Source organism: Lagopus leucura, unplaced genomic scaffold (assembly GCF_019238085.1).
Source record: "Lagopus leucura isolate 7727_CA_CO unplaced genomic scaffold, USGS_WTPT01 Super-Scaffold_100004, whole genome shotgun sequence".
NCBI classification, from domain to species: Eukaryota; Metazoa; Chordata; class Aves; order Galliformes; family Phasianidae; genus Lagopus; species Lagopus leucura.
This window is the reverse complement of record NW_024962264.1, coordinates 28,508,813-28,533,621: the sequence shown is the minus strand read 5'-3', so window position 1 is coordinate 28,533,621 and position 24,809 is coordinate 28,508,813. Positions and strand designations below refer to the sequence as shown.

Genomic DNA, 24,809 nt, shown 5'->3' with positions numbered 1-24,809 from the left:
GTTTGCCATCTGTCGGTGCTGGAAATAAGAGATGAGTACAAACCCCATCCCAGTAAGCAAAGAGAATACAAAGGGTTATGCCAGACCGTGAGGGCTGCACACAAGATAGCCACTGCCAACAAAGCAATCCACAGAGGATTCGCTTTTCCACTCACCACAACATCAGTTTACAAGCAAACAAATGGAAAATGCTCTAAGATGTCAAAACAGAATACAAAAATTCAGCTTGAAGGGACCTACAGAGATCATCAAGTCCAACTAACTGATCACACTTCAGGACTTGCAAGCTCTATTATTTTCCTTGTCTTCAGAGCTTTCAAAAATCATGGGTCAGAAAGGAAAATGTATGTACAGGAACCTTACATGTATAAACCACTGCATACAGAAACCAGCTCAAGTTTGCGGTTTTCAGGGGCTGCTGGAACAAACACCAGTAGATACGTAGAAGCTCATTTTGAATGATTTATGGCAAACAACATTCACTAGAATTTTTCCTTCTTTCTCTCATTGACCATTGAAAATCAGAGTAAACATGCAAGCCCAATTCCATGCATGCTTTTTGGCTGGCTACAATTTTTCACAGAGTTTTAGACATTTTCAAAGTAATCATTTGTACTCACAATGTGCTACATCTAAGCTGCGTGTGTCTTAAATATCTGTGTCACTCCTCTCCAACTGGAAGACCGAAACTTCTATAACACAAACAGGCAGATCTGTGAAGAAGCACTGCAAGAAAACAAAAAAAATCAGTTGGCAACTGGTTTCTAGTTTTAGGTGATACTGGTGAGGTCTTCTCCAAGGGATTACCTATAATAAAATAGTTAGATTAAGACCACCAAAGCATTACCAAACTTCAAAGGAGTTGTCCCTGCTTCTCACATATAAAACTGTCTCTAAAATGGTTTATAAGCTGTTCATAACACCCCATGCAGTTCATACATGCACACACACATTCATAAATACTAAGAGATTTTTTCAGTGTACCATGTAAATATTTGTGGTTTGATTGTTCTTGTAAAAAGAACAACAAAGATTATTGTAAAAAAATACTGCACATAAATATTTTTGGATTTTTCAATGTATACCTATCAATAAATAAACAGAACGGCTTTCCACTGCAAAATCAGACCATTTACAACATTTATAATACAGTTTTAACTTATTTTTCCATCCTTTGCTTTCTTAACAGATTGTTTACTTCTCCCAAGTGAAGCCAAAACATAACTGTAGGGGAAAAATGCAGCATACAAAGAAAAGACTCTTTCTGTCATTAGGTCTTTTTCATTGGCAACTCTCCATGTGTTTTCATCTGTGAATTTTCTAAGGTAATGGCCAATCTTCAGCCATGTGCTCAAGTAATAATTTCATGATAAAACTAATCTTTCCAATAAATAGCTCTCTGAAACACTCTATTTTTCATTTTCAAAGAGCCAGAAGGATTATGTTAGTGATTTGGATATCTATTTTTCTAAAATTGCCCTCCAAGTCTTCCTTATTCTAATGTAATGCTCTGAATCCTTAGCAAATAGGAATTGCATCTAGAAGAGGAGGAAAAAAAAAACACAGCAAAAACAAACGTATCCTTAGAAAATCACCAATGTAAGTAGTTTCATTCCCTGTACTAAAAACCATTTGAAAACTAATCTACTGCATATACTTTCCTTTCAGAAAATGTAAATTGATCTTTCAGTTTGAATACCTGTCAAAGCACAACCACTATAGTGTTGATAAGTCATGTTGCTCATCAGTTGATAACTTCTGATACACTGCAATCTTGCATGTAGCTCCAGAAGAATCGTTGCAACAGACTGCACTCAAAGCAGAGTGGAGGATGTTCTGCTTTAGAAAATTTGGCACCAGTAAGAGCGATGAGTTTATTTCTCCTATCAGCACCTCCTGAAGTGGAACAAGAACATATTGCAAATAAAGGCAACTAAAGGAATTATATTGAAACAGACAGATTTTTTTTTTTTTTTTTTTTTTTTTTTTCTTAGCATAAGGCAATTGCTTTTATTTGACATGTGCACACCTACACAGCCCACACAGCAATTCATCTGCTAATACGTCAGCTTTACTGGGACATTCTGAGGCCTACTTTTGATACCTTGATATTTAATACTCACTCCAGCAAAACTGCCTGACTGCATACCCTTGGAAGAACATACTCAGATTTTTATTTATTTATTTTTACAGACTTACGATACCATTTTCTAGTTCAGCCAGTGTCTCTAAAGTTTCGTATATCTCAATGGGAATTAAGGACTGCAAGCTTTGCTCACAGACTTCTGTAAGCACCATATTTGCCCAAACTATCTACTACCTCCAAACTATTCCTGGCTTTCATGCTGCTTCCTTTCTAGTGCGGTCACTACTCCATATGTTGTGCAAGTCTCACTTTTAATTTCTGCCTGATACCAGTGGATTAACTCAGTGTCCTCCAGCTAAGCCACCTTTCAATCCCTCTTAATTGTTTTGGAGAAAGTGCTGCTTCCTCCAGAAATCCTCCAGTCTCAGCAACCAATTGCTTCCTTTTGGCTAAAAGAAATGCTCATCCTTGCAAGGTAAAAGCCACAGGTCAAGTAACAGCAGTGTAATAAATCTTCATTTCCTGCGCAATCCCCTGAAGGTGATCAGTAAGTCACACGTGGGCAGGTCCTCACAGAAAAACTAATTTAAATTTTAACTCCTTGATTCCCATATACAAGCATCTTGATTGAACATAGAAATGTGCTTGTAAATCTTGTGACTGGTGCAGAAGGACCTAAAAGATTTATTTTCGGTGAGCAGAACTCAGCCCCAGCTAGGAAAGGAATCCGTCCTTGGATTCTTGGAGGCTTCCCTTCCTTCACTAATCCAAAGAGTAGAATACATGCAAACGCTAGCAGTCAACTTTCTGGTGGAAATGAAAGAAGCTTTGGAGAAACCTGTATGTGGATATGGTGGTCTTGTTCCTAACTGCAATCAAAGGTAAATAGCTCTACATTTTTAATTGCAGAAAGGAGTGCTGGAAAGCCACGCTAACTTTTCCTTGTTTGTACAAGGCACTTCAAAATATTTAGAGGGAACATAAAAAGGTAAGACTTTGCAATGCTCCAAGTGATCTAAAGAGGCAGCCAAGGAAAATACACAGCTTGTTGAAAAATTAGCAAGTAAATTTGAATAACATCAGCCTAGGTGATAATCTCAATGGATTAGGCAGCATTTACTCTTTCAAGAAATCTGAAACTTCACTGTGTTGAAGGAAGTCTGCCAGCTTTGTCATTTAGCAGAGAAAGAGGACAGTGGGTTTTCATTTGGGTAAGAAAAAGATCTCACATCTATTTGGCTAGTGCAGTGCAGACAAAAGGCTTTTTAATGCAAATGTTACAGAAAATACTAGAAATGACTGCAATTCAGTTCTTAGACATTATTGGTTTACTTGTAGGTTTACTCAAAAAGTCTGTTCCAGGTTGTGGACAATGCCTATATTAATGACATTGCCTATCATGCTGAAAAAAAAAAAAAAAGGGAAGCTTCAGAAAGGCACAGTTGGTTATCTGCTGTTCTTTTTGCTTTTTTTTTTTTTTTTTTTTTTTTTCCAAATCTCACTTGCTTATTTCTAAACATATGATCTGGCACTCAGCCTGCCCTCATCATTTTGTAGCTTCACTCCAAGAAGCAACCTCTCCTCAAAAGTTAAAGATGAAGACTTCTGTATAGTATATACTGGGCAATGAAAACATCGGCTCTGATTTTAAAAGCTGTTGCAGTTTAACTCAACAGGTGGCACAGCACCACAGTTTTTTGCTCACTCCTTTCCCTCCCAGAGCAACGAGGGACAGAATCAGAAAAGAACAAAGTAGAACTTGTGGATTGAGATACAAGCTTTTTACTAAGATAGAGAAAATAAAAAGGGCAAAAGGATAATAGATATGATAATAATATATGTGCGTGCATATATATACACTACAAAAACAAAAAAAAAACAACAAGGGAAGCATAAACAGTTGCTTACCACCCACCAACTGATGCCCAGGACATCATGAGAATGTGAGAAACTGAAACACCTTTGGCTCTGTTTAGCACTGCTCAGCAACAACTAGAAACAACAGGTATGTTTACCTAAAGTCAAAACATAGCATCAGATACTATGAAGGAAAAACCAACTCCATCCAAGCTGAAACAGGGACAATGCTGGGAATTCACTCTGTGAGCAGTGCACTTCCTCTGACTTCACCTTGTTTGAGGAGATACCTTGAGTAATGCTGGGATGTGGGCTTCTTTCAGGAGCAATGAGAAAGGATGGTATCTCCAAAAGTGGGAGTCCTCTCATTTAATGAGTGTCTAGACCTTTCTGCTGTCTATTTGAGACTGCTTACAGGTCTAGTAGGACTTTTAGACTAACACAGCAAGGTGAGATAAGTCCCCCAAAATATTTTTCAAGGGATTCTGTTGTGCATATTATTCACCACACCTATTTCTCACAACTGCATATATTCTTCATAAGCCCTCGTCATGAAAAATTACTTTTAGCCTATGAAATGTCTCTAAACACTTTATCTCCATTACTTGCAGTGTGGCGCAATTGCTCTTCTTAATTACTTGCTTCTGTCTTCTTGTGCCCTCAACAGATGGTTGAACACACTTAAAATCAAGAGAATAACTGAGCTGAAAAATAACAAACGTTTTTCAGCTGAAGAAAGACTGATAGCACACTTTGTTGTATTTTTACAGATCACCGCTATTTAAATATTTGTGAGCAGAGAGTAGGTTCCATGCTCACACTGCAGAGTTTTGCATGTGTTCATCTCACTTGTGAAAGCAGCTGCTGCACACACTAATCTCTTCTTTTAGTTAGGTTTATTTCCACTAAATTCTGAGCAAAAAGAGCTGACCAGCTATGGAAGAATATAGAGTTTTGGGGTCCTTGACAATGGGCGGCATGTCTCAAGAGGACTGGGGAAGCATACAAAGTTACAGGTGGTATTTTTAACCTTCAGATGATAGAAGCAATGAAGGAACAGGTTGTAACCCTGAAGAATCATCTTTCAGCTCTAAAAACAACCCTTGCAGGTGTTACTCAGCCCTGAACAGATGCTGCAACTCCAGTCATAGCTCAGGCATGACCACCTCTGTAAACACAGCCTTGTGTTACCACGCACTCTACAGAGCCTCAGAGCTATTTGAAAGATACCAGATTACTTCCTTCTGACAAAAACTATCTAATTTCTCTATGTCTTCCTATGCAACTTCCCTTGAGAAGTACTGAACTGTCTGAAAGTTACCTGAAAGCAAAACCCGTTCCGTTTTTTTATTTTTTTTTTCCCCTGAGAAAAGAGGGGAGAACTTCATAGCAAAGGCAAATTTTCCTTTTATATAAATCACAATACCTCCTGATAAGTAACCACAGCTTCACCTCAGACTGTCAGAAATCCCAGTGTCCACGATAGCAAGCATGCAGTGTAAATAATCATGCAAATTTTGCTCAGGCTTAAAACAACAACAAAACCAGAAATACCACAGAATCCCTTGAAGTCCAGCAGGCAAAAACTAGAGCCATAAATTCCACTATTGCAGTGGAATGCATGGAGAACATCCCACTGCCAATGCAAAACATTTTGGAAACAATCTTCCATTTTCAGCTGTGCAATGCTCTGCCTGAAGTCAGTGCTGGCCTGCCTGTTCAGACACTTCTTTCAGGAGGGTCATGTTCAGCTGGCTGGACTTTCCTCCTGCTGCTCTTGTGTCTCTGTCCTGGCTTCTAGTTCTCATTTACTCATTTGAATAAGGGATGTGAAGTGGATGTCACTTGCTGCCATGCCAATGGCTTCAGCTCAGTACCATCCAGCCAGGCATCTTCTGCTTAATTATCTGCACTAAGTTTGGGGTGTTAGGCAGAAAAATCTAGCTTTCAGTGTGCTTTAATTTAGGTTTCCTTTGGCCCCCTCAGGTGCCTTCCGCCTTTTCTAAACGTATACGATATCATAAAGAATCCCTTTACAGAGCTCCTTTTTATTTTTTTTCCTCTCTCTTTGTCAATCACGATGAAGCTAAGGTTGTCTGTAAGCTTCTCTCTGCTTTCAAACACAGTTTCACACTTTCCGTTTCAATTCTGTTACACGCTTGTCAATCCCATTTGCTCCTCAACGTGGATAAGACCAGACTGTCTCTGCTTAGAAACAACAGGCCTTTCTGAGAGTTATAGTATTTCCTGAATATTGTTCAGATTTCCTGCAGAGTGAATTGACTGCAGAAGGCACATAGCTATTTTTAAATCCTGTTTTTTTAATGTCCCAGTTTAAAACTCAAAAGGATTTAGAATAGATGCTCCCAACTCATTACAGTCTCTCATGTATTAGTATCTAAGGTCACCAATAGCAGAAGATTGAAATGCTCCATATTGTGAGCTGCAAGTCCAACTTCAATTTTCTTTTCCTGAATGTTAAAAAATATGAATGGTTTACATGTGTGGATCTAAAATTTTGCAGATGCAGAACCTGAAACACTTTGACGGGAACTAAGCTCTCAACTATGCCACCTCCTATAAGAAACCAGGTGCTTTTAGAGCGGGATTCATCACACAGATCATTAGGGAAGGAGTCTGTTAAGTTACCCTAAATTTTTGAGAGCGTTGGTCAAATACAAGACTAGATGATATGGTTAGCATCTATTTTAGTGAAAAAAATGCACTATTCTTTCAGTACTTTGGCAGGCTCTGAGTCACACCCAGCAACAAATCTCTCAAGAATGCCAAAACCCAGAAAAAGACCTCCAATAGGAAAATAACACCAAATGTGCACTGACAGTATGAGCATGCAGGATTATGCTTGCACACATGAGAATGAGTGTGTGACATGATTGTGAGTACATGACAGCACAGGAGGGTGCGTAGGAATGATAGTGCAGTCCAATGAGTAAACATAACTGTTGTTCTGACCAAGCAAGATACATTGAAAATGTGAAGGAATAGAACAAAGAATCTTTGCCGTGAGCAGACAGACCTTGGAACTGTTTTGTCAATAGATTTCATATGTCTAAGAACTCAAACAACATGGTGCCAGCATTCCCTTTTGCTAATGTGCTTGTTCTGTGGGATACTTGAGAGCCAGAAGGCTTTGACACAACCTGGAAAAAGGGTTAATGTACCAACACAAGAGGAAGATGTCTGAAAGTTAAAGAATTTTTAATCTACTGAAGGGTGAGGTGCAGATGTTATAATGACTTACACATCATCAGATAATAGCTGACAGCTGCTTATTGCCATCATTAGAAAGAAGGCTGAACACATGAACTCCACAGGGAGCAATGGAGAAAAATACAGTGCGACTTCTTGCTGGGACCTGCAGGAAAGATGAGAAAAAAGACCATGGTGAGTCAAACTCCACAGGTTAGTGCTTGACATTAGACGTTGTGCAGATCAGCTGCCCCTGCAGTGGGGATGCATTTCGAGTACGTAACAGCAAGAAGCAATGCCTCTTAACTGAAGCTGGCACTTGTGTGTTACCCCACAACAGTGGGATAAGCTGTTGAGGAGAATGCAGTGTTTGAAGTTTTTCATCTGCAAGCTTTACTCTGCTGAATCTTAGCTATTAGTCACATTAGCAGGTGAAGGGGCCCAAACTCAAAACTGTACTGATGAGAGCATGGCGCAGCTCGAGAAGAGAAGGGACTGGGCAGACAGCATGGAGAGAAGAGTCTGGTAGAAGCAGCATGCCTGAATTTTCTCCAAGCATGGCCATGAATGACATTGCAAATATTTCTCCAAGAAGTACAATGTTTAAAAAAAAAAAAAAAAAAAAAAAAAAATTAGTTTTATGCAGCTGTAACCTTTTGGGTCAAAAACAGCAGGTAGTTATAGCCAAAAACAGGATGGGAAGGGGAAGGAAAAAAAGCTATGAATTCTACCTGAGAAATATCTTCTTTTGCTGTCTTTTATATAAAGCATTCAACTTCATATATTGGATCAAAATTTCTTTTTGAAATTGAAATCAAAATAAAAGCATCAGAAATAGAACTGATGAAGTGAAATCACTATAAAAGGGTTTGAGTTTGTTATTTTCCCCCCCCTCTCCATTTTGGCAAAAGAGAACAAATACAAGTTTTCTGGGACAACCATTTTGACAGGTGAACTAAATTCCATTTTCCCCAACATCTCTCCACTGGCTCTGCCAATCTATTAACACCTCTCAAGTCCAAGAATTTTAGGAGCTGAAATAACCTGGCAAGTTTTGAATTAGAGGCACCAGAGTGATGATCTTAGACAAGGCCAGATCTCTTTGTTTACAGTAAGAATAGTTAACTAGATTCTGCCTGTACATATAAAAGCATTTATTCAATTTCTGTACTTAAATTACTTCACTACACTGCCAGGTAGCATAAATGGTGAAAGTCAGGTCTTTCTCTTCCCAAAGGGGAGCTTTTGTTGGTTTCAGATCAAGCAATTTGAGGGAGAACTCCAGAGACAGAAGAAATGCCCCAAAATAACCCCTGAGGAAGTCCTTCAGGAACGTCAGGATACCTGTTTGTATTTTAGAGATAATCACTATTTCACCCAAGCATGAAAGTATCAGCTGTTTGCCAGACATACTACACGTTGCAAACTACCCATCTACTCTGTTATCAAACACAGTTTGTTCAGGCACCGGAAGAGCTCTTCCAGTTGGCCTCAAATCAATGTCTGGACAATTCTTACAATGACATGACAAAGTTCCTATGGCTCTAACTCACTAGGATGTCACCGGAGCAGAAATACATTTCTAGCAGTTTCTTTCCTGAACACCACTGTCTACCTACTTAAATGTCCAGAATATTGAATATTTAGCTACAAACTGTGATAGTGCAGTCCACCCAGTATATTAATTCTGCCTTCTCAGCTTTGGACTAGGTTTTTCTGTGTGACCTTCAGCAAACCACTCAATTTCTGCATAATTTATTTTCCTACATGTAAAGCAGAAAAAAATTTTACTCCGATTTCCCCTTATTTTGCTTCACCACTAGCAGATGTTTGGGAGCAAGGACTGTCCTTCAGATATTTACGCCTTGCCTTATGTAGACCTAAATCATAAACACAGCATAAAGGAAACCTTACTTTTTTTCAGGAAGTATATTTCTCCTGAGTGTTGTGTCATACACATTAGACTTTCTTCAAGGTCAAGATTTTGTTTGATGCTTGTCATGAGCAAACAAAGGTAAATGGGGAAGAGAAAACATGTCCCAAAAAAGAAACTGCCGAGACTTCTGTATAAATGTTGCCATTTACTCCCTGAGTTGGTTATGGATTTCCTTTATTTAATCTTTTACAACTATCTAAACAAAAAGATGAATCCAGCTGCCTCAACATTTTCTAAATGAAAAAGTCAAAATGTGGTAGAAATCACCGGGTCCAGTCAATGTTAGTTCCAAGAGACTGAATCTTACATGAGGCCCGCAAATTACGAAACAAGTAGATGAAATGCCAATACAGATTATTTTCTTCTTCCTAGCAAGAACCACAGTTTTATGATCATCTGCTCCTTTCTGCTGCACCAACAAATGATACAAACGCAGAAAACAAATGATACAGTTGGACTACAGAGGAATTACAAATGATGGTTGAAATGAACAATTACTGGTTTACATAGTAGGGGCCAAGGCTATCAAACTACTTACCCAATGCTAGAGAATTAGCCTGTACCAGAGCCAGGACTTGAACTCTGCCTTTCAATATCATCATGCAGATATTTGGCTCTTCTTCCTTCAGTAGATTGTATATTTTGTAATGTCACAACCATTATAAAATTGGAGGGGATGGGAATCAATGAAAAAAAAAAAAAAACAACACCTAAATATGCCAGGATGAATAGCATTTCTTCCAGTGAACATTGGCTATTCTTTCTGAGATATGAATTTAAAAAAAATTGAGTATGGGAAAAGGTAAATGGATTCTTAGCAAGGTATAATTACAGTATCTCATGCAGAAGTCAAGGAAAAAAGGTACAGCTATCAGAGAAAAGAAGTTTGTTTCTTCTTTTCTCAAAAAGAGATCAAACAATTTTCTGGTGTAGCCCTTTTCCTGACTTCTCCCTCTCCCTAGCAGGAACACCAGGTCACCCTGCAATCAATAACTATTGCCCCTTGAACACAACAGTCCTCTCCTGTCCCTGTTCCTCAGTTGCCCAGCAGTGGTCAGTAGCCCTACTGCAGTTCCCCTCAGGGTTACTTGTTCTCCCTGAAAAACAACAGCGTACTTCAAAGTACGCTGTACTATGTATTATGTACAATTAAAAGTACTATGCAACAATTAAAAGCGACCTGAAGGATGGCTTAAAATAGCAGGAACAATAGACATTTGTGGCCCTTTTTTATGTTAGGAGATGCATAAAGAAGATACTCAAAAAGAACAAGAGCTGATGTAGCGCAGCAGAGATTTAGTAAAATCAGTAAAATGAAGCCAAATGGGACTGTCTGAGAAACAAGTCCTCTTCCAGTGACATTTTTTTTTTTTTTTTTTTGGTCTTGTTAGTTTGCTTGTAAAAACAACTGCAGTAGAAGTAGTAAAATATAACCCACATACTGGTCAGCTACTGATCTAATACAGACTTTCCATAAACGACTGGAAGGCTTTCCGCATACAGCAGAACTCAGCATTGCCATGGAAACAGTTACAATTCAAAGAACAAAATGCAATTGATATCAAGCCATTCAGAATGCATTTAAAACTTGTTATGCACTTAAAGTACAAGGAAATTAGTTTGCTAATTAACACAGTGTTCCCAACCATTGTGATTTCTTTCTTTAATGGCGAGGGTGGTATTTGCTGCCTTGCTTTCTTTCCTAATGCTCCTTCCAAACACACTTAGCTTAAATACAATATTTCAGCATTTGTTTCAAGCCGCATAATAAGAGCTCAAACTGAAACTAGTCTTTATCTTTTTTTTTTTTTTTTTTTTTTTTAAGCCAATGCCTCCAATAGATCCTTTTTAATCTTCTCTAACGTCTCTAATGTAATGAATCCCATATATAATGACATTATAATGGTTAGAAAGTGCTTAGGTAAGCCCTCCAAAAAGAAATAGACTTTAAACTCTTCAAACAAAAAGCCTAAACAACAACAAAAGCCCCTTCAATAAAACCACCTTTTAATTAACTGTTGCACTGAGATCACTGTTATATTATGAAATAGGATTTCTAATATCACAGCCCTTGTTTTGCATGAGGTCAGTCACCAGTTATCTCAGATTTACAGGAGAATAGTTGTCTAATGAAGCCAAATGATACCCAGCACTTGGAAATACAATGCTAGTTGCATGTCAGTAGAAAAAAATATATAGATCTTCTTACAATTTTGTCATTACAGTTTTAGCATAAGTTTCCAGAAGTGACAGGATACTACTAGAAGAGATTAACCAGGCCCAAGCACCAGGAATCTCCAAGAGAAAAGATATAATATTGAAAAATTCCTTTATAGCCAGTAAAAATGTTTCAGGCAGTGTAAATTTGGGAACATCTGTAGCTCTAATGATCTTGATTCATATCACTTTGCTTTACGCATTTAATCAAGATGCCAAAAAAGGACATGCTGTTCTAATCACTGGACAGCGATGAAACTCCAGAGAAAATTTCAGACCTCAGATGGGCTCATTTCCTCTCTGGAATTTATTTTACTATATTCTATGCTACATGGGATTAATCCAATCCCAAATATTACATTATAATATTGTCTTTATTTTATACAAAACTGAGGCACTAAAACATGCTGTGGCATGACTTTGTATCCAGCAGATAAAAGAATCATACATTTCAGAATCTCTCAACCTAATGTCTTCTATAGGAATGTTAGATCTGTTACTGCTCATTCACAGGCAGAAATACTGACATTGGCACCAGCCAAAATGGAACTATGTTTATTTCTGCTGTTTCAAGCTGCTACATCCAATCCTGTGTAGAATCTGCAGCAGGTTTTTTCATCTCTTTGCAAAACAACTGCTCTGCAACTGCCTTTTCTCTTTCTTTCTTTCTCCTCTCAGTGCTGCTGTCTGGGCATAAAACATTCCCAAGCTCCTCACATTCATTCATCCACCAGTAAGCTTGAGACAGCTGCATTAGCAGTACTGTCAATAAACAGCATAGTTAGGGAGAAGCAGCACACTTCAATCCTAAATATTGTAGACAATCTGCAAGGATACCATGTCTCCTGGATAAAATGGTGATCCAACCCCCATTTTCACTGAAAAAAAAAAAACCAACACAGCCCAGTGTTGCCACATATAGCCAAAAACACCAGTGGCAGCTTTCAGGTGAGCAACAGGCCCTGAAGCGTGGCTGAAGTTGAACAAAACTCTTAGGTTCACAACAGTCCTAATACTAAAAAAACAGAAAAGCAAACTAAATGACCAACATACTCAAAACCCCTCTTTGTGTAGAACTATTGGCAGAGCCAGGACTCAAAGCAGAAGAAATTCAAGTACTCAGTCTTAAAACTATGAACCTTTGAACATAAAATGGAGATACATGCAATCCTTCTATAGCTAATCACGAGATTCAAAGTTGGAAGTTCAGCACCGTATGCATGATTCTGACTCAAAGAGCCAGAGAAGTTGTACTGGAAATAGTTTAATAGTACTTCTCCTTTTAGGCTAGTCAAACTGTAGGAAAAGACTAGGATTATCTCTGTATGTCATTTTCACAGAACACTGAAAACAAAACCCTCGTTACCTGGTTAATTTTCAGCTGTCCCATAGGACACAGGAAATGAAGCCGGCCACACAAACAGGATTTGCTCAGTAACACATTATTACTGACCATAGACAGGCAAACAGTTCCTTACTATGCTGGTTGGTGACAAAATTACTGCTGGCCCCATGGTCCTGAGATAGTATCATTTCCCACATTGGCTAGAACTGTAATTTTCCACTTACCACATCCCACCAAATTTCACTTCTCATAAAAATTACTCCAATCCCCAGCCCCTACAAAAAATAACAAAACACCTTCCCAAACTAGCCTCTTTTCCTGCTGAGACCCTGTTCTCTGAAAGACAAACTTTAAGCTAATTATACAGTATAAACTACTATTCTTACTCTTCCCTCACATAAAAAAAACTTTGAAGCTTTGAAACCTACAGCATATTCAGAATATACTGTTTCTCTCTTTGGGTAAAATTCATCTTAGAGGTAACAATTATCAATTACACACAACCTCAGTATTAAGTGCTGCTTAATTTGCTTTCTCACTAAGAGTGCCTTTGCAGGAATATCAATATGTGACATAGGAAACAGCTTGTGAAACCAGAGGAAAAAAATAAGCAAAACGAGAGCTCTTTCAGGTGCTTAACCTGCTCCTAAAGTATATGCATTGTAACTGTATCAGTATGGCACAAACCTCAAATGAGGAAGCAGATCAAAGACAGCTAATTCAGGAAAAGAAGGAGTACAAACTTACTGTCTCAATACCTTGATAGTAGAGATAAAGATAACCACGAAGCACAAAATTTAGACTAAGGGAAGGAATAGTATGAGCTCAAAGCAAAACCCAATACTCTGACCACAGGCCTGGTGACCACAGGTCTCATGTGCTAGGAGGCAAAAGAGGCCATGAATGGCTGTCAAAAATGTCACCAACAATTTTCCATATGACCTTGCCCTGGAGCCTACTTGAAGCTATGGAGTTTGAATATTTGTGTGTGTTCTATTGCCACGGGGCAATGTATTTAAAAAATGTATTTAAAAAAAAAAAACATACAGAAAGAAAACAAACAAACAAACAAAAAAAAAAAAAAAAAAACCCACAAAAAAACCCCAACTTTGCTTCCATCAGTTTTATAATTGGCTTTAGTACTTCCTAGAAAGAGTTGGTTGTGGTCTGCTCACTTTGTGCATCACTCCAAGTGATGACTGCAAGGACAGTCCCAGATTTAATTGACAAAGAAAATGATGATTTTTGTCATGAAGACAGTGTTGCAGGGCTATCTTGAATTACAGTCCATGGACAGCAAGCAAGTTTCTGTATTCATGGGTGAGTGCCCCTTTGTCAAAATACACTGCTAGCTAGGGACAAAGAGAGTAAGCAGGCCACAGTGGCTTACCTTCAGTTGAAAGAAGGCCAATAAGAACACACCTGCTGGACATGAAACAGAAATACAGTCACTGAATGCTGTTGGAAATTAAAATGATGCTTAGCAGAGCAAGAGTTGACTGCAAACAACAGCATGGAGTGAAGTAAAGCTGAGAAAGCCAAGTGCCCCAGCAGCAGAATGTCTGATGTCTCACCATCAAACCCTTAGCTTCTGTTCCACTTAGAGTAAAACTTCAGGAATACACAGACTCTGAACACTTCAAGTGATCCAACATCTGCTTAAAGAAGAATGGGTGATAAACAGATGATAAAATTTAACAGAGATTCTTCTGCCTGTATTGGGGGGGAAAAAAAAAGCGATTGTACTTCATCCATTGTTTTCTGGATCACTTGGTCAAATGCAGGTCTGTGTTGTCTTAGACTGAATTCAGTCTATGAAGGAACATAACACCTCATTCTTTGAAAATGCAGATGACCTATCTCAAGTTATAATCCCCAGAATTACAGAAAACACAACAATCTCCTTTTCACAAACTTGAGTCACCAGTTCATTCCAAAAGTTGCTGAGTCTCAACCGTCATTTAAATAAAGTGATTTCAACAGAAAAAGTTACGTTCTCTTCCTTGACATCCTTATTTGAAATAGTTTCCTATGTTCCCCTATCTCTATCTAGTCTTCCCAGCCACGATCTTCCCTTTGCACAATGCTCCGGACTTGCTTATCCCATGAGCTCATTCCTGAACTATGATTACCAAACAGAGAGCAACTGGTCATGACTTCTTAGTTTGCACCAGATGAAGCTCTATCAGTCAGCTCAATCACCTCTTCTCCAGCTGCAGTATGGTGCAAAGCAGATGTGTTGATTCTTACTAAAGAAAAGAAGGTCTTTTTCTCTTCTATCACATTTGAGATGATATTGCCAGTTTGTAATAAGGTCGGTGGGATGGAAGATTGGAGTCCCACCATCTTGCAGCACTCATGAAGGGTGGCTACAAGACCACAATGTGTGAGAGAGACAGACTATGGAGTGGAGAAGACACAGAGAAGCTGCAATTCCAAACTAAAAACGAATAACTGGTCACAAGTGCTGTTCAGGGCAGGATTTGCTTTGGTAGATGCTGAGTATTCTGCTCATTTTTAGAGACAGAAAAGAGCAGAATTTTCAATTAAAAGAAGAAAAAGTGGCGAGGAAAACAAAAGTATCTTTCACTGATTTGCAGGAGGTACAGAGGTTGAGTTATCATACCAGAAAGACTATGCACGGTTCCTTGTAGTCTTCCTGAGGTGTTTTGGGTCAGTCTATCCAATGTCTAGTTCTCAGTGGTGCAATTGGACCATTCTGAAATGGTCCAGGTTCAAAACGGTCCAGGTTCTTGTAACCAAATATTGTATGCTGAGCCTTCAACATGTCTGAGCTCCACCTATTTTCAGCAGAGAGACAGGAACATCCCACAGCCTCAGACTGTTCTACATTTGTATTACCATGGATCAACACTATTGCAAAGCATCACGTTGACTTAGAAATTTCAGGATCAGAGGAAGGCATAACATCCCTGAACTGATGGAAGCATTATTTGAAAATAACCATTTGGAATATTAGCAGTCACCAATTGCTACTTTCCAGAAAGCAGTTATGTATCAGAAGATGCACGTGAATATCTGAACAAATATTTTAACTTCTATAAATGCAACCACAGATCTTAGTGGAACGGTATTTTTCTGTCCATGTAGGACAAACCCATGAGTTTTCTATGCTCAAGTTCTCAATTTTCTGTTCAGTCACAGCATCTTTCTTCTTATTATTTCTCTAAACTCGAACAGTACCTTCTAAGTGAACAAGTATTGCCATTTCATCGCAAGACTCGCAATATTTATTCTGTAAACCTTTAACTCTCATGATAATCAGAAAATTTGTTTCCTTTTTAAATCTGCTTTGTAACTGTCCAACACAGAGAGCTGCAATTAAAACTGAAGAACAAAGCAAGCTGCTGCTAAAGGATGAAAAGCAATCAAATAGGCAAAAACAAACAAACAAAAAACAACAAAAAACCAACCCCCCAAAACAAACAAACAAACAAAAAACACACACACACACAAAAAAAAAAAAAAACACAAAAAAACAAATCTTAGGATTTAGGTCTCACTCCTACTGCTTCAGAGATTGGTCTTGGCAATATGAATTGTTTTTTCCTCCCTGCAGTAATTCTTGTTTCTTCTATCACAAGCAGAATAAAATAAAACACCACGACAGTCCCTCTATATTGCTAGTACCATAAATTTAAGATCTGGCCTTGGTTTAGGACTATCCTTGATTATACCCCTCCTCTGAGCTTTTGTTTATTTCAGTGTTCCTGAAACTCCTCCTCTGATTTGTCTTGACTTCCTCTGATGCTATTTGACCATGAACATAGCACACTGATATTTAAAGACCTTTCTCTCTTTCTTCATTATTTATTATTTGTTCTGTGAAATAATGTATTTCTTGCTCTACAAAGTAATGAATCCTCTTTCACTACTGTAACAATATCTTCAGCTCCACTTCTGACTACTCCTAAATTTCACAGTATCAGAATCCATCTTTTATTCCTCTTCTTAATTTCCCAGCTGATGACTACCATACTCTGTAGAGCAACTGACAACTACGTGTTACCATCATTTCTCCGCACGCCGCCTGCTGCTTGGATCAGGCCACAGTGTTAGCTCACTAGTCACTCCTGATATAAGAAAATCAAAATCCATAACAGGTTCAGTGATAGAAGCGATACAAATGGTGCTTTGGCATCTTTGGCTTTATTACAGCAAACTTCAGCTATCAAAGCAGTTCCAGGATACCCTTGTTCAACATCCACTACTACCAACTCTTCCAACTATTTAAAGACCCTGACAATCTATATATGTATCTCTCTCACAAAATCTCTGTCTCTGGTCAACAAGACCCATGAAAACTAGTCTGTCTCTGCACCTGTCTTGCATTTTGGAGTGAGCTCTGTGGTGGGATCAGTTCTGCACAGGCACAGTAAATGCCCTTAGCCCACATTGCACAGAAGTTCCATCCTAGAGCAGCCCTTGCTAGTGCTGTAGGATAAAGAGCCCAGTGGTTGTTACACAAAGAAATGCAAGCTGTTTAATAGTGCCTCTGTTTAATTGGCTCAGAAAAGCATGAACAGTCTGTAGGAACACATTTCCAGGACAAAGTTATTCAAGTCTTTAAGTATACTGTATGCAACAAGAGAGCAACACAGCGCAGTATCTTTGAATTGAGGGGAAGAGGAGGCACTAGGCTAGGGTACTAAGGGCACATTTTGCATTTCAACTCCATGCTTTACAAGATAGGGTGTGGGGAATGACATTTGCTACCTCTCACCCATCCTGCTTGCAGCTGCAGGGTTGGCATTACTTTCATGCATCTCTTCTCTATTTCTGCATTAAACATTGCTGTTGAGGGATTGCAGAAGAAGAGGGCAGATTCCTACCTCAGCACAGGCTAGGGCAATTATCGTACCCATGGAAATATAATTTAAAAAACACCCATTTTTCTTCTAGCATTTGGGGACAAAGAGGGCAGGAACCATGCAGAAGAGTAAATATCATCCCCATTAATGTTCACCTCAAAGATACCTGTAAGTTTCACGTGTGTCTAGAGAAGACAGAATAGACCCTTAATCTCTTCCAAGCAGTAGTAAGTCCCTGAGGAGCAATTATTTTGTACTGGAAGTAGACATCAATGGTGGGGGGAACCACTCTTTTCTACCTAAATGTTTTTGTAGTATTATTTTACAATAGTATTGCCAGTGCTGTATTATTATTGTTCCCACATTCTCCCCTTCCTCTCCTGAAATATTCCTCTGGGCAAGCTGTGGCTTACTATGGGCTTTTACAGAAGACAGTCAAAGGCAGAGCAGATAAAAATCCAGTTAACTTAACAGGCAGTAAAGCGTAGCAGTGAAAAACAAGCCTTAAGGAAGGCAACAGTTAAGCTAGCAGAAAACAATACCACTTTCTGTAGCAATTTAGGACCCTCAGAAGAGGCAAGGGAGTCTAATAGTGTGCAGTGAGGTGGAAGGGTGTAAAAGCAAGACACCTCTCAGCCCTGCAAACAGACTAACCCAGCAGTGGGCTGGAGTTTGTATGCAGAGGCTGGGTAACACAATTGCACAGCCTCTTACGGAAGCTGATACCCAGCTTCACCTAACAGGTGACATCAACTAGGCTGGCACGTGGTAGTTGACACTGTTCATTACAAGGTGCCAAACTGTGTCCACATTTTTGGGCCTGCTTGTACTACATAGGAGGGAGCAAATAGTGGGAAGAGCAATGCCTCCATTCATTCCTAATTGAATTGTATTTGGGATGCAGATGGCTATGGCAGTAAATTGGCTTCATAGTGCAAATGATGCAGATACACTGAGTCACTCAGAAAGGAAAAGTACGGGCAGGAACAGCAGCAATATGGGCTTAACAAGCCCAACCAGACACCCTGTACAATAGATGAAGCCCACACAGCTAGTTTCAAGATAGCTTAGACATAAGCATGCATGAGCTGCAATCCAGCATTTTTACTGCTAGTCTGCCACTGTCAAATTGGGTGACCTTGAAAAAGTCATAGCATCTTCCTATCCCTCTGTTCAAACTGTATAGCAAGGACACAAGAGGCCTTCTGCTATAACAAGACCTTAATCTGACTGGAATTTCTGATGCCTCAGTAACCCCAATAGTAAACATTTCAGAGACAGAACTACCTAGGGTTATCCTCAGGCACATCTTGCATTGCATATGTGTATATTATAATTTAGGCACCTACACATTAACTGTAGGTGAAGGCATCACCTTGTGCTTTTTTTTACACTTAAGTCCAAGAGACCTGCGCATCCTAAAAGGCATCTCATAGAATGAAAGAAACTGAAATAGTTGGTAGAATATGCTTTCAGCTATAAATCTGGATGGTAGAAACTGGTCTCTGCTCCAGTCCATTCAAAAATACTTTTATCTGCATATAGAGAAACCTTGCTCCATACACAGTGTGAAATAAAACATCCATGGTAGGCATTTGGAGCCTCCTTGAGAGACACTGATAAGTGAAATAATTGGGACATTACCACTAGAGACCCACAAAAGTCACCTTCCAAGTACAATGGGTTGCTTCTGACAAAAGCCAACTGAGGCGCATAATGTCGTTGCTCATTAGGTTCCCATTAATGACAAAAATTTTGATTTCAATATTTAATACACCTCAGAGATCACAGTACATAATTTAATGTGATAGGAGATAATTCGCTGATCGCGGTAAGTCATTCACCTTAAGGCAAATGGTTGCACACTTTACTGATTAACTGAACTATACATACGCACATACACAAATACACACGCTTATTATGCTGGTCTCTCCGATCAAGGAGACATTGTACTCTCTGGAGCTGATCCTCATGGCAGACAGCTAAAACCTGTACATACCATCTCTTTCACATATTGTCTAAGTACTGTATCATCCACACACGCATTGTTTTCTATCCTGACACATTGATTTATTCCAACACAGTATTAAGACACACTTCACAAGAGTGAAGCAGTTCCTGAGTTGAGAATGCTATGCCATGCAATTCTCAGTGTTACTTCCCTTTTGGCAGTTTACACGTCTGCAATGAAATCCACTTCTTGCCTGACATCTTAGGAAAGGACAGTGACTCTGTGGGCAGGAATCGTCTTTTGGGGAGGATTCATGCCTTCACAGCCAAGCGTGAGGGCACTTGGATGAATAGATATAAATGACTTTTGAGCTAGTGTGCTTGAAGGCTTTGTGGAAATTGAGCTAGTACTACAGGCTAAATCCACAGATGGACACAGAGCGGAAAGATTTTTTGTTCGTTTTTTTCACTTAGAATTTCAAGTGTATCACTTTCCTCCAGGGAACAGTAAGACCCAGATGCCAATGCTCACAATGATTCAGAAAACAGAAGGGTCATTTTTCACCTGCCTTTTCTGTTAATTCACATGCCTGTTTTAGAGTGGGTTTAAATTCTCTCAGGCAAGTGCTCCAAACTCCAACTAGCTGGGGCAGCTACTTCACAGGTTATAACCCAGCAACACTTCAGGAGATTTCACTACAGCTATTTGACTCTATAACTTACCATAGCTGCTGATCTGGGCTATAAATATCTAAATCCACTTTATTCACTTTGTACAAATTGGGCTGAATATCAGCAAAATTTTTGGAATTCCAAATAAAAGATCAGATTATTTCTAGGTATTCTCTCAATACAAAATCAAATTTAAAGGGGAAAAAAAAAAAAAAAAAAGAAGATGAAACACCACAGGGTTTATTTTGAAACTATTTCACAACATTTTGCCTGAACACTGTTCATTAACATGCAGCAGACGCTCTGTGAATCACTTTAAAAATGTACCCCTAAGTCTGAATTCATCGAGATTTCTCAAGACTTCTACATGCCAGAGATCCCAGAAGGTACCAGCAACTCATAGACATTTTTATATTTCCTCTCTGTCTCTCAGCTCAGTCAAATTAATAGGAATATATCATACCAACCAATCACGATGGAGGAATTGGAGCTGGCTATTAATGATCTCAAACAGAAAACGGCCCCTGGGCTAGAAGAGCTCCCAGTGGAGTGCCACTCTAAGTTTTAGCAAAAGCCAAAATCTGAGTGGCTTTACTAGTCTTTTTTTCCTACCCTTTCATTGCCAATTCCTCCCAAACTTACTTTACAGCACTAATATTCCTAAACAACTTCTATTGTGTGCAAAACAGCTCCCTGCTTTAAATGATGCCCCTTGCTCTGGCCAATGGATGCCAAAGCCAACTCCAGAAACAAAATCAAAAGTCAAAGCACAGAGATAGGGCCACACTCACAGCTTTCTTGGATCCACACCAACTGAGAACTTGGCCTGGTGGTGTTTTTAACTGCCAGGCCAAAAGCTTGTATCCGGTGTGCCCTAGCTTGGGCTGCCCAGATTTCTGTGAGTAAAAGAGCACAGCTTAGCTGATCTAAATAGAAACTGGGCAGAAAGACAAATTGTCAATTTTCCTTCTCTCTGTTAAGAAATTTGGGAAACTCTTCTCTCCTGAGGATGGCTATAACTGAATGTTCTTCACACATGATTTCATGTCATTATTAATAATGACAGACCTTGTCCTTTCATTAACATACTAGTTAAATTTAGTTCCTCTTTGAAGCCAAAAAAGGCAGTGGTCAGGAATAGAGAGTCCCTGGCCACTTGATAAATAGAAGAATAAAATAAGGGGAAAAAAAAATTCAATTCAAAAAACCAAAGGTCAGGTTTTCAGAAACTAACCTGGTAACATCCTTTGGTTGCCTGCTTATTTAGGCATCTATTAGGGGAATGAGACCTACTTTACTATCTTCACCTCATCTGTTGAATTAAAAGTCTTGAAAGGATGCCAGTAAGGAACACCTTACCTACTAAAAGACATGTCCTTCTACTTGGCCTCCCTGCTCTCCCCCTGCTCCCTTCCCAATGACTCCTGAAGATTTTTGCTATGCCATAGTATTGCTTTGACAGACTGTGTTCCTCCTCTCCAGAGTTATTCCTGAGAAGAGTAAATCTTCCCTGACTGAGGACTGCCCAATCTAAGGTGTACCTCTGTCATCACGAGTGCACAAACACAAAATATTATTTTTCTAAAGACCTTGGGCAATGCTCCTAAACCAGGAAATCTCCCCAAACACCTTGGGGCTTGCTTTTGTCTATAGGTCAGCATTTCCAGATACAGCTACAACACCCCCACCCATACAGGCATCAAACTCTAAAAACCAACGACCAGAGACAACCAAGTATTTGGGTAGTCACTTCAGAATCAATTGGGAACTAATTCTAATTCCTAGAGAAAAGCCAGAGCACTGAAACACAGCCATGAAGCAATACAGCCACTCATCACCGCACACCATCCCTCCCGCCAGCTGTGCTAGTGTTTAAGTTCAATGTTTTGCAGGTGTCTGCATGGCAGCAGGCTACAAACTAAGCCTCTCTCCAAACCTCTTCAGGTCAGAGATTTTAGGCTTTAAAACCTTAAGCACAAAAAGTGCACTTTGCAACAGCTCCTGTGGGTGTTATAAGAAGCAACAAAAGCTTTTAAGCACTCTTAAGAGAGAAAAAAATGACAATGAAATTGAGAGGAAATGGAGAAAAAAATAATCATACTGCAAGTTGCTGCTCTCACCTCCTGAATGCTTCCAAGGCAGCAGGAACCCAGGCAGCTAGTAACAGCTGCCACCCTATTAAAGTCAACAATTTACAGGTGCTTGGAGGGAACACTTGCACATAATTAGCCGAGCAAATTCACTCACTTCAAGATACAGGGGCCCAGCTCTCTGTGCTGTGGTTTGGATGTGCTTTGTTCACTCTTGGGAGTACTGTTCCAGATGAGGATGTGGTTGGTGGATGTTAAGAAAGCTGGAAAAACCTTACTCCAGAGTGCAAGCTTGTAATGATTGCAGGTGTATCAGAAAGTGTAATGTAGTCTTCCTGCTTAGCAGCTACTCTATGAAGAAGAGTACTGACACATGCCACTAGGTTTACAGAAAAATAGGAGAATTAGACTTTATCCCACATGGGCTTATTCCTTAGTATTAAAGCTAGCCAACCCAGATAACAGGGATGAGAAAGACTCAGGGGAGTAGACTAGTGCAAGTCACAAAGCTCCTGTGATGCCTTTGAAGTCTAGTTCAGGAAAAAAAAACTGCATTAACACTGACTCAGGCTTGTGCTACAAACATTCCAAAGATGTACTGTGATGTGGACCTGCCAAATCTGACAGCAGTATGTGCTGGGCAGGCCTGTGCCAGTCCTCAAGTGTGTACACAGAGAACCCTTGCCAGGAATGCTGCAGCTCAGAAAAGAAATGGCAGAGTTGCTAATGCCAACCCTGTGGCCAGATGAGAAGACTACTCCTTCCTCACATTCAGCCTCATGGGCATCCCATCTTTACTCCATGCCTGCTGCTTCCTCTTCTTGCTTCTGTTATCTGCCAGAAATGATAATCAGCAGCAACACGCGTAGTCTAGCGAAGCCACATATACAGTGAGACCTGACTAAATTCTTTCTTATTCTTTGATTATTTTTACCAGCAAGCAATGGGTAATTCAGTGACAGTGACCCTTTGCAATCATTAGGACTTTCTTGCACATATTGCTGATGAAACTTGGCCCACTGATTCAGGAATCTGACAAAGGAAACTAGAATCATTCTATACAAAATGGAATAAATACACTTCATGATATGATGTATCTTAGTATACTGCTTTTTCTCTTCCAGTTAATCTCATTATTGCAAATTAGAGAGTTTCTCCAGCAGAATAAAGGTGTATTCTCACACACGGAAAGGAAATAATTTGCTTCATATCACAGTAGCACTCAATTTATTCTTTGAGACTCTTGACTTGATGTGCAAGACTTTGGTCTCTTTGCTTGTATCAAAGTTGTGCAGAAATTAAAATAGCCCCTGCACACATCTACTCAAATTCAGTAGCACTGCTGTTCTGATTTAGCTATGATCTGAAGATATTTCTATATTCTCTTCGTTTTCACCTGTCCCTTTATTCCTGTTCTTTCACTAAACTGCAGAAAAATTTAAAGTATCCTCTAATTGAGGGTAATACAAAATTAAAGCTGGTTAGAAGTCTGTAATCAGAGAGCTGAACAGAATATTTTTAGTTAAGCCAAACAGCCCCACGATTACATCTAGCAGGGGATAATGTCTTTCCTCCATGAAAGTCAGGAGCGTACAGACAGTGTAGGAATATAAAGCACTGGGCAGAGTATAATAAAAAGGTGATTTAGCGTAATCCTTGGCTACTACTATAAATTACCACACTACTGTACAGGGCACACCCTATGATGATGTTCCCAGTGCTCAGAAATGTCCTTTTCCTCTGACAATACCATTTGTTGAGAAAAAACAGTGCCTGAGAGTAACATGAGATGGATATGTTGATAACTTCTTGCTAAATCAAAGTTTTATTTAACTTGATAGAGCAAACCTCAGAGACTTGTGATGATGCTACAACTTTAAGACAGTCTGAAGCACTCAAGAGCAGACTTTAAGTTGCATGTTTAAAATTCTTCAGGGGACTGGCTATAATGCTTCTGTTAAAAGCATCAGGAGAAGCCTAGTTCTTGGTCTCTGTAGGATATGCAGTGGTAATTGCCTCAAGATACAATATCTACCAAGGGCAAATCAGTCTCTGAAGTCATCACAGCCACAGTCTGGTAAGGACAGCAAGTCCACAAGTACCCATCAGGGACTGAAATTAGATGCATGATTTCCCAAGGCTGCTGCTGTGCTCATTGGAGAGAGATGGTCTCAGAGCACAAACTTGGCCATGTAGCACCTGAATGTCCCTCCAGAGATGCGTATCTGCTTCCATGGACTACAAAGATGATGATGGGTCAAGACCTAACGTAGGTGCCTTCATTAGATCCTAAAGATTCTGGATGGATCCAGACTAGATGCCTGTGAACAGTTTAATTTAGCAACAATGTTGCCCAGTGGAGGGTTGTGGAATATGAGGCAAGCAGTAAAGAGTGAAGGATTTTTGACCTTCCTGCAAAGAGTTGTGGAAGCAACTTTAGACTGCATTAGTCACAGCAAGCAGACAGTCACATAAGTGCAAGAAAACTTCAGTGTGCCCTAATTCTATTTATTACGAGATCTAAAATCAGAGACTACTCCTCACATTGTGTCTCTTAACTGAGTGGTAATCCCCCAACTTCACCTGCTATTTCCATTGTAGTTGCTGCTTGTTG

The 24,809-nt window shown here is 39.4% G+C and overlaps 1 long non-coding RNA gene across 1 annotated transcript; it reads right to left on the bottom strand.

The window, feature by feature from the left end:
* Positions 1-472: 472 nt before the first annotated feature.
* Positions 473-22,254, bottom strand: LOC122180391. The gene is made up of 4 exons (XR_006179041.1): positions 22,226-22,254; positions 7,206-7,319; positions 1,700-1,896; positions 473-726 (listed from the first exon to the last, which is right to left on the bottom strand). It is a non-coding gene; the product is annotated as an uncharacterized LOC122180391 (long non-coding RNA).
* Positions 22,255-24,809: the final 2,555 nt, after the last annotated feature.